We start from the raw sequence: 13,238 nt of genomic DNA, 5'->3' as shown, positions 1-13,238 counted from the left end.
TTACTGATGGTAAATTTGATTCTTTTTACCGAATCGAGTTTAAATGAGTCACTCACCAAAATGCATCATGTCTTTTAAGTCATTTGAGTCACTGAGTCAGTTGCCCAGAGAGTGCCAAAAATGTACTTTTTCACTCAATCTAATTTGTTTTTATTTTCTTGTAAATCCTACTGCTACGATCAGTGATTGAAAAATAAAAACAACTATTTTATAGAGCAAAAAAAATTAAGATTTCTAAATCTGACATATATTTTGTTTATTTTATTAGTATTTCCCCAAATCTGTTAAATATATATTTTCTCATCTAAATAATTTAGTCAAATAGTGACTTTCAGAATATTTTACTTACAATCTGCTGCTAATGTGAGTCAGACACTGTTTTCTTTTTTTAATAGTGGTGGAACTGAGTTCATATATTTTTCCTTTAGTCTGCTTATCATCTTTGCACAAAAACCAAAGTGCAGACTGAATGTTGTATTGCATCAGTCAGACTATCAGGCTTCATCTCAGATGAAGGAGTGACTCTTCCATGGTAACAAACTGTGGGTTTCAGCAACTGAGAGGCAGGAGGGAAGGGTGAGTGAGTGGTCTTGATGCATGCTCAATCACCCAGGAAAGTAAATCTCCAAAAGTTGACTCTGTTCATCTGGACGTAGCGTTTTGTGGGAGAAACGTTTCGTCACTCATCCAGGTGACTTCTTCAGTCTCAGCTGACTGCAGGTTTCCAACCCTATAAACAGTGCATCTGCATAATGACTGAAACCAGCCCACTGAAGGAACAATGGGCTGGGAGCTCAGTTCATTAATCATAATTATGAAAATTCTCCATTGATCAACAACCACTGATCAAGGCCCACTGATCAAAGCCCACTAATCAATGGCCATGAGAACCATTCACAGAGAGTTGGGGAATGGCTGCAATCACAGCATTGTAATCATTATTTTAAATGCATTGCTCTAACAGTGTATATTGTGTCCTTGGGCAAGACACCTTACCCTACCTCCTACTGGTGTTGGCCAGAGGGGCCGATGGCGCGATATGGCAGCCTCGCTTCTGTCAGTCTGCCCCAGGGCGGCTGTGGCTACAACTGTAGCTGCCTCCACCAGTGTGTGAAAGTGAGAGTGAATGAATAGTGGTATTGTAAAGCGCTTTGGGCGCCTTGAAAAGCGCTATATAAAATCCAATCCATTGTTATTATCATTATTATTATTATTATTATTATTATTATTATTATTATTATTATAAATGTAACAGGGCTTGGTGCTGATGCTAACAGTGCTAGCTGCTTCAGCCTTTATTTACACATTATAAGCACATTTAGCTTATTTTAAACAGTATATAAAACAGCTAGTACAAGCTAGCACAATAATTTTTATTTTTGCATGTGAAACCGGAGTTGTATTTACATCTTATGCATCCAGGTTATCCTAGGTCACCATTTTTTTCCACATATAGCTTTGCAAAAGTTGCATGAAAAGCACTTGCAACAACAAAAAGTAATATTCCAGAAACACGCTTTGCCAATCCGATCAGCTGTTCATAGCACTTCCTACGTTGGAATAGATGTCAGCGCGAACTATCGTATGTCCGCCATTACCTGCCCGAAACCTGAAGTGACGTTTGTTGTGGAAGTTTTCCACTTAAATAAAGCCTGCAGATAAGCGGTGAGCGGTAGCCAACATTCTTTAATCAAACATACAGAACAGACAAACAAGTTTGTGAAGCGCCTGCTTGACCACGGGGCAGGGTCAGCAGGGTCTGAGCCAGAGCTAGGCCTTTTTCAGGAACAAAAGGCAGTACACAGCTGTTTCACACCTTAAAATTCACACTCCCTAGAGTCCTGGAAGAGACAAAAGATTCCTTCCTGTGGAGTGGTCAGCTTCCCCCAACTTCCTAACTAGACCCCCACCATTTGTCTTACAGTATGGGTGTCAGACGTTAGAATCCAGTGGCACCAAGGCATTACAATAAAATAATGTGATTAATACATAAGTGAAAGAAATTCCATTACAATCCAACCCTTTGATTCTCAAATCAAGAATCACATTAAAACCAGAATTTCTTTCCTGACATTCTGTATATCACATCAACATTATTGTACACTTAAAGGAGTTTCACACTGTGTATCCTCACTTCACGGTTCTCCCACCACCCTTTGTTCATCTTTAATCTTCCCCCCAATCTAAGCTCTCACATGCAAATGGCAACAACAATGATACAGAGGAAAGGTCTTCTCCAGAGTGTCAAAGTACTTTGCATGGCAAAGTGAAACAGCATTAGGTGGTCATTCCCAGTCCCGGTCATGGCTCCTGGTGTCTGTGCCATAATTCCAACGCTGATCTTCCTTGCGCTGTCACTTTTGGAGCTTGGCACGCTCTCTCCATCCCTCGATTTCTGTTCCAACGCAGCTGTAGATTTAAGGCAGAGCACGTCGTACACCTTAGTTGTCTTCCTCAGCGTCAACGTAGAAATCTCTTTCATTTTATTTTAAGATTTTGCTGTTCAAAATCTTCTCGTGACAATCCTTTGGAAGCCCAGTGGTGCAGCCCACTGTCGTTTGTCTGCTGTCCTGCAGATGGTCTGTGCTTCTCACTGGTCCTGTTGAAGCGTTCTCTCCCGGTCGTGGTCTGCATCTGCGTCAATCCTTCCATATCCCTCATGTCACGGTCTCTGCAATTTAAAATGAAAGCTTCCACGGAAAACCCTCTCTTGCCCTATGTCAGCTTAGCACAATTAGACATGCACAATGAAGTTGTGCATTGTCACTTAAAAATTCCCAGGGATTCTCCCCTGGAGCAGTTTCACTCCAGGCCCTGTCTTAAGAAAAGGTAAAACATTAGCCAGCGGTGTGTCCTGCTGTAAATCATGTGATTAGATCATATGATTAGCCCTCTGCTGTGGAAAAATAGATGTTAGCGCAGCGCATCTGTATGCACACTTTCTCACAGTGACCTCTGCACTGTAAACAATACAAGGTCATGAATAACACACCGCTGGTAAATTCAAAGACACAGAAAGTGGCAGTTAAAAGGTTAAGTCGGCACGGCCCAAAAGCCCATGCAACCTGTTGCAGTCACTTTCTGCTCCTGTAAAAAGAAACATACATACATACATCCACCCTTTTGTCAGGTCAAGGTGGAGGTGCAATCTTGCATAGTCAGTCAGTAAAAGCTTTTGTCAGTCCAGTCAGTCCCCATTTTTATTTGCTGACAGTAGAACCTTTCGTGACGCAATAAGTTTCTACTGCCAGCAATGACGTCATTTCAAAAAAAAAGAATTTAGACTGGATTACATCGCTGAATCCTTTTTGGCAGGGACTTGTTTTCTGATTGTCCCAAATAAGTGGCTTTCTCCCGAGCCCATTTTAATTTTTTGGAGAAACTCACTTGCGATTGTTCAACATGTTGTGTAGCGCTTTCGATCCCGATCTTGCAGGCCTGCTTGAAAAGAGAAAATTGCCAAACAAAAATCTCAGTGCACTGCTAAAAATCAAAAAATATGAAGGCCTCTTTTTAGAAGTTGTCTAAGCATACTCTCAGAATTATAGATCAAAAGAAAACTAATTGGCAGTTTCAAAGTGGTACCAAAATAAAATGCAAAATCCCCAAAACTTTCATCCACCAGTCACACACCTCACACAACAATATTCTATTAGATAATGAGTTTTGTTTTCCCCCATGTAACCAGATGTGTGTTATGATAAGACCTCCCCCACACATCAGAAACAAGAAACTCAATAATCTATTAGTCCCCACTCATCTGACCCCCCTGCAGCATTCTGTTCACCCCTGCAATGATTCAATCATCCTTCCCCAAAATAATACTAGTTCACTAGTCTATGTATCACTTCTTAACCCACTAAGTGAACCGGACAAGATGATGGTAACAGCAATGCATGCTTAAAATGCTATTTGGTCTTCATGAGCTTCATTGTGTGTGTTTGTGTTAGTAGGATTAATGCATTTTCCTGTTTGTGTAATTTTTGTGTACCTCTCCTCTTTGCGGTGCTCCAGACTCTTTTCAATTCTCCACGCAAGGCAGTCTTTTTTTCTTCCCAGTTTCCTAAACCCAAATTTCAGTTCCCATAGTAGAACAGCCATGTTCTCCTTGCTCCTTCCACTGTGGTCTCATCTCTCCCCCCTGCAGCAGTCCAGTGAGAGTCAGTTGTCTTTCAGCTTTGTCCTGTGTTTTCCACTGTCTCATTTTGCCATTTTGCTCCAAAAGTAGCAAATGTCCAACTCAGGCAGTCTTTTCAAAGGTCCATTCACACACAGTGAAGTTGCAGCTCGTTGGAAATGCACATCCATCCAGTCATGATGATGCCATTTTTCTGCTTGCTGTCGCTGTCTTGCACAGCTGCTGAACCTTTTCTTCACTGCTCAGGATACTGCTGTGAGCTCTTAATATCCATCTCATTGTTCTGGAACTGCATTTCTTGTCTTCAGGGAGAGATTCTTGGAGCTTGTGTTCTCAGGGTGACACACATGGAAGTTAAGCTGTAAAACAATTCAGCCAGAACTTGGCTTGAGTGTTTCTAAATGGTGTTGACCTATAATTTTCTTCCGACTGCTGCACGTGGAAAATTGATCCGGGTCTGCTCTTCACCTGCAAGTGACACACTGAGACATTTTGATCATTGTTCTCATTGCTTAAAGCACACGTCTCCCCTCTCTGGTTCTGAAGTCCCCTTTCTTAAAAACCCAGAGAGATTTTAGTTGTTCTACTCTCTTCCTATTTTATTGCTTATTTTTATCAAGTCTGCTAAAAAAGAAATTTTTGTGTGTCCACCCTAGGGGAGCTGGTGGTCTGCAGTACCACCCTCTCCCGCTAGTTGGAAACAACTTTTACACACATTTCTACACTCCTCTCTTTTTTTTTTTCTTGTTTTGTTCCCCATTTTCAAAATTTTGAACCCCATTTTTCTCTGTTTTTTTTTTTTTTCTCCACACACAACAACTTTTCCCACACAACCATTCTCTGCACACACATTTACTCAGTTCTTACCATACAGTCACACATTGAGTTTTGTCCCTGGCCGCCCGGTGGAGCGCTTGCCGCAGTCGCCTCTCGAGCCGCTAATCCGGCTCCACTGACTGCCCCTGGAATCTAGATTCTCTATTACTGCACGAGGCGTCCCCCGTGAGGTTCCTTGCCTTCTACGGACCAAGGAACGAACACCGCCACCCACAGTCTCCTTTGAAGAAGTTAGGATCTTTTAGAAGACGCTAGAGATGTCACTCCGTGATTCTACACGAAGACTCTCCGTGATTCTACACGAAGACTCCCTCGGAGCTCTTGCCCTGGAAGATCGTAACACTTTCACCTTCTTGAGCTCCCCGAAGGCTGCAAAACACTCACCTCCTCAGCCAGACACAAAACTCTCATGACTTGTTACAAGTTAGCTATCACTCACCCATCTGCAAGAGTCCCCTCAAAATCGATGGTCTCGGTGGTGGCTGAAACACACGGCTCCGTGACTCCTCCATTTCCTTCGCTTCAACAGCTGGTAGGACAAAGGTACCTTTTCCCTCAGGGGTGATCAGCCCGTCCACGGAACCGTTGTTCAGTGACCACACGGACCACCCTGCTCACAGCGCCATTCTGTTGTGGAAGTTTTTCCACTTAAATAAAGCCTGCAGATGAGCGGTGAGCGGTAGCCAACATTCTTTAATCTAAAGCACACAGAGACAACGGACAACCAAGCTTGGTGGAGAGCCTGCAGGACCACGGGGCAGGGTCAGCAGAGTCTCTCTGAGCCTTAGCATGGCTCTCATTTAAATACCTTCTCCAGGAACAAAAGGCAGTACACAGCTGTTTCACACCTTAAGGTTCACACTCCCTTGCTACCTCCCAGAGTCCTTGCAGAGACAAAAGACTCTTCCTGTGGAGTGGTCTGCTCCCCCCTAACTTCCCTCTTACAGTATGGGTGTCAGACATGTTAAAATCCAGTGGCACCAAGGCATAATACAATAAAATAATGTGATTAGTACATCAGTTGAAAGAAATTCCTATACAGCCAGCACGTCTCCTCTGCCTCCAAACGATGCAGAGAGATGTTAGTGAAGTTTAGACCTTAGATCAGTCATTGTTCAGGTTTTTGTCAAACATGTAATCAGACTGATTTGTGTTTGTGTTGGATTGAAACATTTGTGAGTCCTCAGAGGTCACAGTGTGACACACTTGCATCCACTTCCTGTTTGTGTTCAACACGTCACACAGACCTGCAGCTGCCTTACAAATAAGCTTTACTGTGTTCAGGATGATGTCAGCAGGTCGCAGGAGAATCCGTCAGTCTGTAACTGTTGGAGGATCAACATCAGAGATTAATGACATGAAAGTGCTGACAGGTGATCTGCCAGCAGGTGTGAACAGGTGAACCTGTGAGCTTCAGATTTCTGTGTTTTCATCACTCGAGTCTGTTTAAAAAGCTGAAACTCTGATTCATTGCTGCAGTAAAACTCTGAGTATGAAAGTAAAGACGAGCTGCTTGAAGAGCAGCTTGAGCTCATATTAATATTATACTGTGTACACAGTATAATATTAATATGAGCTGTGCTTCTTATTAACATGAAGCACAGCTCATATTAATATTATACTGTGTACACAGTATAATAATAATATGAGCTGTGCTGCTTATTAACATGAAGCACAGCTCATATTAATGAGAGTGCAGCCTCTACATGTACACATATGTGATCTTATTTGTTCAGTGTGAACGAGCACAGATACTGGATGCTTTCTTTCCTCCATCCTGCTCACTGAGCAGTGATGATGCATATTTGGAATAAGTGCACATCTAAAGGGCACAAACAGTGAAGCTGTGAACTCTCTCTGCAGTCACTCCATCATCTAAAGACACTGTGGATGTGACACAGAGAGGAAACTCAGCTTTTCTTCCTGCTCTTTGTCTCGCTTCACTTTCCTGTTAAACTTTGGAAGCACAAATCAAAGACAGTCAGAGGAACTCAGCCAGACCAGCTGCTGCTACATCTACAGGTGGAGAGCACCACCCATGTGTCTGTAGGAGAACCAGAGTCCCAAAGTAACAGAGTGAAGAGCAGCAGATGAAGCTCAGAGGACACAAAAAGGAAGGAAAGAAGGAAACAAGGTCCATCTGTGTCCTTTCAAACAAGCATCAAGGTTTCATATCTAATGAATATAAAGCTGGAAACACACAGTTCATACAGAAGTGATTTGATCACAATATATATCAGGAAATCATTCAGTCTTCATGGATCCACATTGATGACGTGGCACAGTTACTTCCTGGTGTCACTGGTGTGTCGGGTTCCTGGTGTTCGCCCAGTGTTTGCACTTGTTTCATGTTCACTTTATTCACATTTCCTGTTTCCATGTTTGCTTCCTGTGTGTTATTAGTTCAGTTCAGCTGTGTGTCCCTAATCATCATCATCATCAGTGTATTTAAACCCTCAGTGTCTCTCTGCTCAGCGTCAGTGTTGATGTTAATGTGCTCGACTCTGTACGTGTGTTCGCTTCAGTCGTTTCAGCTCAGCCAGTCATCCTGTGTTCCTGATAATAAACACCAGCCTTCACCTACCTGTGAGTCCTTTCCTCACCCACACGGCAACCACTGACATGATGGGACCACCTGCTGTGGGAACTGGTCCCAGTCGGGCTTGCAAAGCGGCAGCTCTGCTTGGAAGTTGTCCTGATTCGCAATTTGAGGAAAAGACAAACGACTGCAGAGTCCCAGTAGATGTCAAAATAGTGATTTTATTGAACACATATATGTGGGGAAGATGAGCCTTATCGCACTTCCAAAGCTGATCTCCCCAGAACAATACATCAGCAGTTGTATTTATAATATAACATTGATGACGGACGTCATGCGTCAAGCAGCTAAATAACATGCATCAGTTCCAGTAATCCCAACCTTGGACACCTTAAAAAAGAACATTTCCTTCCTCTGCTCCTCCGCCCGATGCTTCCTGTTATTTCACTTAATGCACTTTACTCTAGAACTAACTGTCACGTATGCAGGTACAACATTAATGCAGTTTCGAGCAAAACAAGTCTATATACTGTGTATGTGTGTGCAGGCAAACTATGTGTGTCCTGACCTCGGTGCATGACCTCACTCGACAAACAAAAGACACTTTAGAAGCATACTTCCTGACTTATTCTGAGTCACCTGTTACCAGGCAGATTCTAACACTGCAGGTTGCTGAACCCACAGGCCTCTATTGCTGTTTCTATATAATATGTGGTGTATTGTAAGCATGTATGCAATTCTTTCATAACTCCAGGTCACTTTACTCAATAGATCAGTCGGACATCGCGCCGCTGAAGCTTCAGACCATCAATTAATCGACCGAGCTTCAACTCTTTGATAAGCACAAAAATGCAATGTGAATAACATGAATACAGCCGCACCTGCAATGAGAGATTATCATATGATTATGATAATACCTGGAATACAGACTTCAATGTAACATCCACCGCTTCAATAAATGCTTTGCTGAAATGATAATGATAAATGGTGCAACAGAAACAATAATGGTTATGAATAGTAACAGTAAAATAATTCCTAATCTCCACAAAGTGTTTCCAGAAGCTGGAGGCCAACAGGAGCTGATTCAAAGCTGCACAGAGCCCATTTACATGCAGCCTAAGTTATGTTTGTTTGTTAGCCACATGTCCCCACATCACATGCAGCCAATCATAAAGTTACTCAAAATAGAGCCTCAAGGATTTTACATTTGCACCATTTCATTCTTGTGATAGTTAAACTGAGTTATTAGGATAAAATCCTTTTCAAAACAGCCAAATAAACCTGCCATAAAAACAGGCATGTATCTGACTGTGTCAGCGAAGTTATTAGTTACAACTCACCCAGCTTTTTCATTGGCTGTCCTCTTACATGTGACATTTGCTACATTTTTGCTGAGTCAGATCTGCGAATGGATTGAAATACACACAAACAGTTTTACTGCAATAACAGCTCCATAAGGTAACTCCCATTCCCAGCAACACACCCACTGTGTTTAAGGTCTGGATGAAGAGTCGTCAATAAGAACAAACAGATGAAGGTGAACGAATGCTCAGACATGTGAGATAAAGGCTCTGTACTGGTGCTGGTAGATGTCTGGGTCTGGGCTGGTTCTGATGTACAGGTCATCCCATAGACAGCCGTGCAGCACCGCGTACCTCATCACTCCTGTTTTAATCTACAAGGAAACCAAGAAGGCTCACTGCTCTGTGCAAGCAAATATGTTTCTGAAAGGATTTCCTCAAACTACCAGTCTTTAAATCTGGTACAAGCACATCAGACATTATCAGGAAATAAAGCTTTTCTTCTTCTTTGAAAGCTGTGATGCTGCTTGGAGACATAATTACAAAGGTAACGTGTTGAGCAGCAGCAGCTCAGAGCTGGAAGTACAAGTGTGGCAACATGTGGCCAGAGTGGTGACAGAGTTGAACACTAACCTCTGTTATGGTGGATAAATAATGCAGCTGCATTATTAAGGCTCCTCATGGCTGCACAATACATCAGCAAAGGACAAGAATCCCAACTAGGAGCAGAGCCGAACCCGAATACAGTATTCAGAAAGGCACAAATAACATGGGTTTTTATGAATACTTTTTCGAACAAACACTTAAAAAAACAAAACAAAAACCAAGTGGGCGTGGGTCTCAAATGGTGGAGAGTCCCAGATTTAAACCTAGTGGGAGTTTCCCCCCCAAAGGGGACAAAGGACCCCCTGATGATCCTCTACCTAATCACATGAGCCAAGGTGTGAAAGCGGGTGTGGGTCCTAATCAGCCAGAGTTTCGGGTGAGCTCATTGTGAAACCTGGTCCCACCCTATCATGTGAATTCCTGAGGTCAGATGGCCCAGAATGTGAGTGGGCGTTAAGGTGTCTGGGAAGGATCTCAAAACTGGATTATAGATGGCAGACAGTTGGTGTCGTAAGCCCCGCCTCTGTTCAAAGATGGTCGCTCACAGTGGACATAGATGGCCTCTTTCACTCCTCTTTCAAACCATCTGTCCTTCTGTCCAAAATGTGAACGTTGGCATCCTCGAAAGAGTGTCCTTTGACCTTTAGATGCAGATGGACTGCTGAGTCTTGTCCTGTGGAGGTGGCTCTTCTATGTTGTGCGCTTATGAAGTGGCTGTTTGGTCTCCGATGTAGAGGTCTGGGCATTCCTCGCTGTACAGCAAACACCACATTGTTAAAGTTTGTGTGTAGGAGTTTTGTCTTTGTTGTTCGAGTCACTGAATCAGGAACTCTGCCTCCTTCTGTTCTCACACTGGGTTTAATGAAAGGAGATTTGTGTTTGTCCATTAAAGTTCTTTGTTGTGATCTTTTAAAGGATCCTGTGATGATCCAGAGCCTGGCTTGTCTCAGGAGTCTCTCAGTGACCTGAGCAGCAGCTACAGCTCTGCTGGCCTCTGTGTTCACCTGCAGGAGACGTGGAGACCCGCGCTCACCTTCTGCAGCACTTAGACACAGTTGCAGTGAGGGAAGGTGAGTCATCCTTTAGCAGGACATCATTCAGGCTTTATTAGCATCACTGTGACTGTTATTGTGTTTGTAGGAGGTTTCCTCTGCTGGTCTCAGACAGCAGCAGAAACATCAGCCTCCCTGTCAGTGGAGATCAGTTCTTATGTGCTGTTGGCCAAACTCAGCGCCTCCCCGACTGCTGAGGATCTGGGAGATGCCTCTGGTATTATCAGGTGGCTGACTGGGCAGCAGAACTATTACGGAGGCTTCTCCTCCACTCAGGTACGACACCACCCGAACAGCATGAAGCTCATCTTTGAGTTCATCTACAGTCTTGGACCAAATCAGAAGAAATAATCCTGAAGCTTTCATGTTGTTGCTTTTCTCTCAGATATGCAGACTTGTTTTAGCAGGCAGGATGTTTTTATTCTTTATTTACAAGATGAAATTGACTTTGGTCTAAAAATGTGTTGTTTTAACAGAACAGCCTTCTGTGCACCAACTACACGTAACAGCCTGTAAATAACAGCTCAGCTGCAGTCTGTAAGTTTCTACCTGTGATTTCTCTACTTTGTTTCTCTGAGATCATCTCTGTTAAACAGATTTAACGTGTTTAACCTTTATTTAACCAGGAAGTGAAGGTTAGAAACTCTTTGTGAGAGTGTGTTGAAGTGACACAGGCAGTTAGAACTTCATGTCAACATGAATCCATCCTGTAGGACACAGTGGAGGCTCTTCAGGCTCTCTGCTCCACTCTGGTGTTCAGTCCTGAAGGTTGGAGCACAGGGACAGTTCAGGCTCTAGCAGTCAGCTGACATTTGATCAGGGCAACAAACTGCTCCACCAGGAGGAGGCGCTGCAGGACGTGTCAGGAAAATCCAGGCTGGAGGTGAAGCTGCTTCAGTGCAGCTCAGTGACAGCATCATGTGACCAGGTCCTGGTTGGTGTCAAACAGGCTTTCTTTGTTTCTTTGTACTTATAAAACACTAAAGAAGCATTTTCACATGTAATCAATGTGTTTTCATAGACAACATTAGAGCTGACAGTAAGAACTGCACACAGTACAATTCTATTTACACTAAATTAAAAATCAATAAAGTCAATTTGTGTCTACATGAGAATCAGAGAAACTTTCTTCATCCCAGAGGGAAACTGAGCTGTCGGAGCAGCAAACACACAACAAACATCACTGATAGAAAATGAGAAACACAGATATTGATGATAAATATTAAGATAAATAGATAAATATAGAGATACAAATATAAAAGTGTCACGGTGTAGAAAAGTGACAGCAGGCTGCACTGAGCTGTGATTGGTTCTGTTTGTTTCCCAGGTTTGTGCACCTACAACATCCCAACACCTGCTGATGTCCCCACTCTCAGTGTGAAAGTCCACAGGTGGAGCCCACAGGTGGATCTGCCAGAGCCAGACTGACTGTGGAAATCCATCCCTGTAAGTATGTGACAGGTTAGAGGAGAGTCTGTACCAGCGTGGAGTCTCTGTGGGTGGATGAAGAGCATGTGTGCACACACTGTTCAAACACAGCTACAGTGGGAAGGAGAAAACTACAAACATGGTGGTCCTGGATGTTCCCCACAGTGTGAGTAATTAGACTCTACCAACACGTCATGTGATCACTGTGATGATGTCATCACAGCTTAAACGTGGCCTCCTGGTGAGTCGTGTTGAACCAAAGGAAGATCCTGTTCTGGTGTCCTTAGAGGAGGTCAGAGACGTCCACAGTGGGGACACCAGATGATGATCTTTGGTACAAACTGTGTCTGTGATCGTTTCTGTCTCGTCCAGTTATCAAAGGACACACCATCAACCACAGAGATCATCCAGGAGCTCCCAGTGGACGACCTGAAGCCAGCCGTGGTCCAGATCTATGACGACTACCAACCAGGTCCAAGTCTAAGCTTTACTCCAACAGCTCACTGACACACTTCAGAGGCTCCATCAGACTGAACAGTTCATACAAGCTGTTTGACAAACACACTCAGCCTGATTACTAGAAGACCTGTTGGATCAACAGACTCATCAACTTCTACAGAACCGTGTGAGAAAGAGGCTGAAAGATGTCAAACAGCAACACATAATGCCACCATCTACACAATCAGCTGACAGAGTCACAGCTGTCAGTCTGCACAGGGTTCAAAGCCATTTCTAAGGCTTTGGGACTCTGTTGAACCACGGTGAGAGCCATTAGACACAAATGCTGAAAGTGTGGAACAGTGGGAACCTTCCCAGGAGCCAGTGGCACCAACATGACTCCAAGAGCACATGGACATCCAGGAGCTCACAAAGAGCCCAGAACAACATGAAAGAGCTGCAGGCCTCAGTTAAGGTCATCATTGAACAATAAGAAAGAGAATCAATGGAGGAGTCCAAGGAGAAAACCACTGCAGACCAAGAGGAACACAAAGGATGGTCTCACAGTGTCCAACAACATGTTGATGATCCCGTTTGGGAAAGACTCTGTGGACTGATGAGACAAGTCTGTCAGACATTCCTGTCTGACAGACGCCAAGTGGTCAGACTGGGCAGCACCACCTCATCCCCCATCACACTGAACACTGGTGCTCCACAGGGGTGTGTACTGAGCCCTCTCCTGTACTCACTCTACACTACGACTGCACGGCCACTAGAAACTCCAACATCATTGTGAAGTTTGCGGACGACACTACAGTGGTGGGTCTTATCACCAACGGTGATGAGACGGCCTACAGGGAGGAGGTCAGTGCCCTGACCCACTGGTGTCAAGACAACCA

The 13,238-nt window shown here is 43.7% G+C and overlaps 1 protein-coding gene and 1 pseudogene across 1 annotated transcript in view; both read left to right on the top strand.

Annotated features, from left to right (window-relative positions):
• LOC134622363 (NACHT, LRR and PYD domains-containing protein 12-like) overlaps positions 1-13,238 on the top strand; it is a 290,226-nt gene that overhangs the window by 197,955 nt on the left and 79,033 nt on the right. The gene's annotated exons all lie outside the window — the stretch shown is intronic.
• LOC135932105 (alpha-2-macroglobulin-like protein 1) lies at positions 10,346-12,408 on the top strand (annotated as a pseudogene).

Source organism: Pelmatolapia mariae, linkage group LG3_W (genome assembly GCF_036321145.2).
Source record: "Pelmatolapia mariae isolate MD_Pm_ZW linkage group LG3_W, Pm_UMD_F_2, whole genome shotgun sequence".
In the NCBI taxonomy this organism is placed as follows: Eukaryota; Metazoa; Chordata; class Actinopteri; order Cichliformes; family Cichlidae; genus Pelmatolapia; species Pelmatolapia mariae.
Note: the sequence above shows the minus strand (reverse complement) of the source record. Positions and strands in the feature narration are given on the sequence as shown.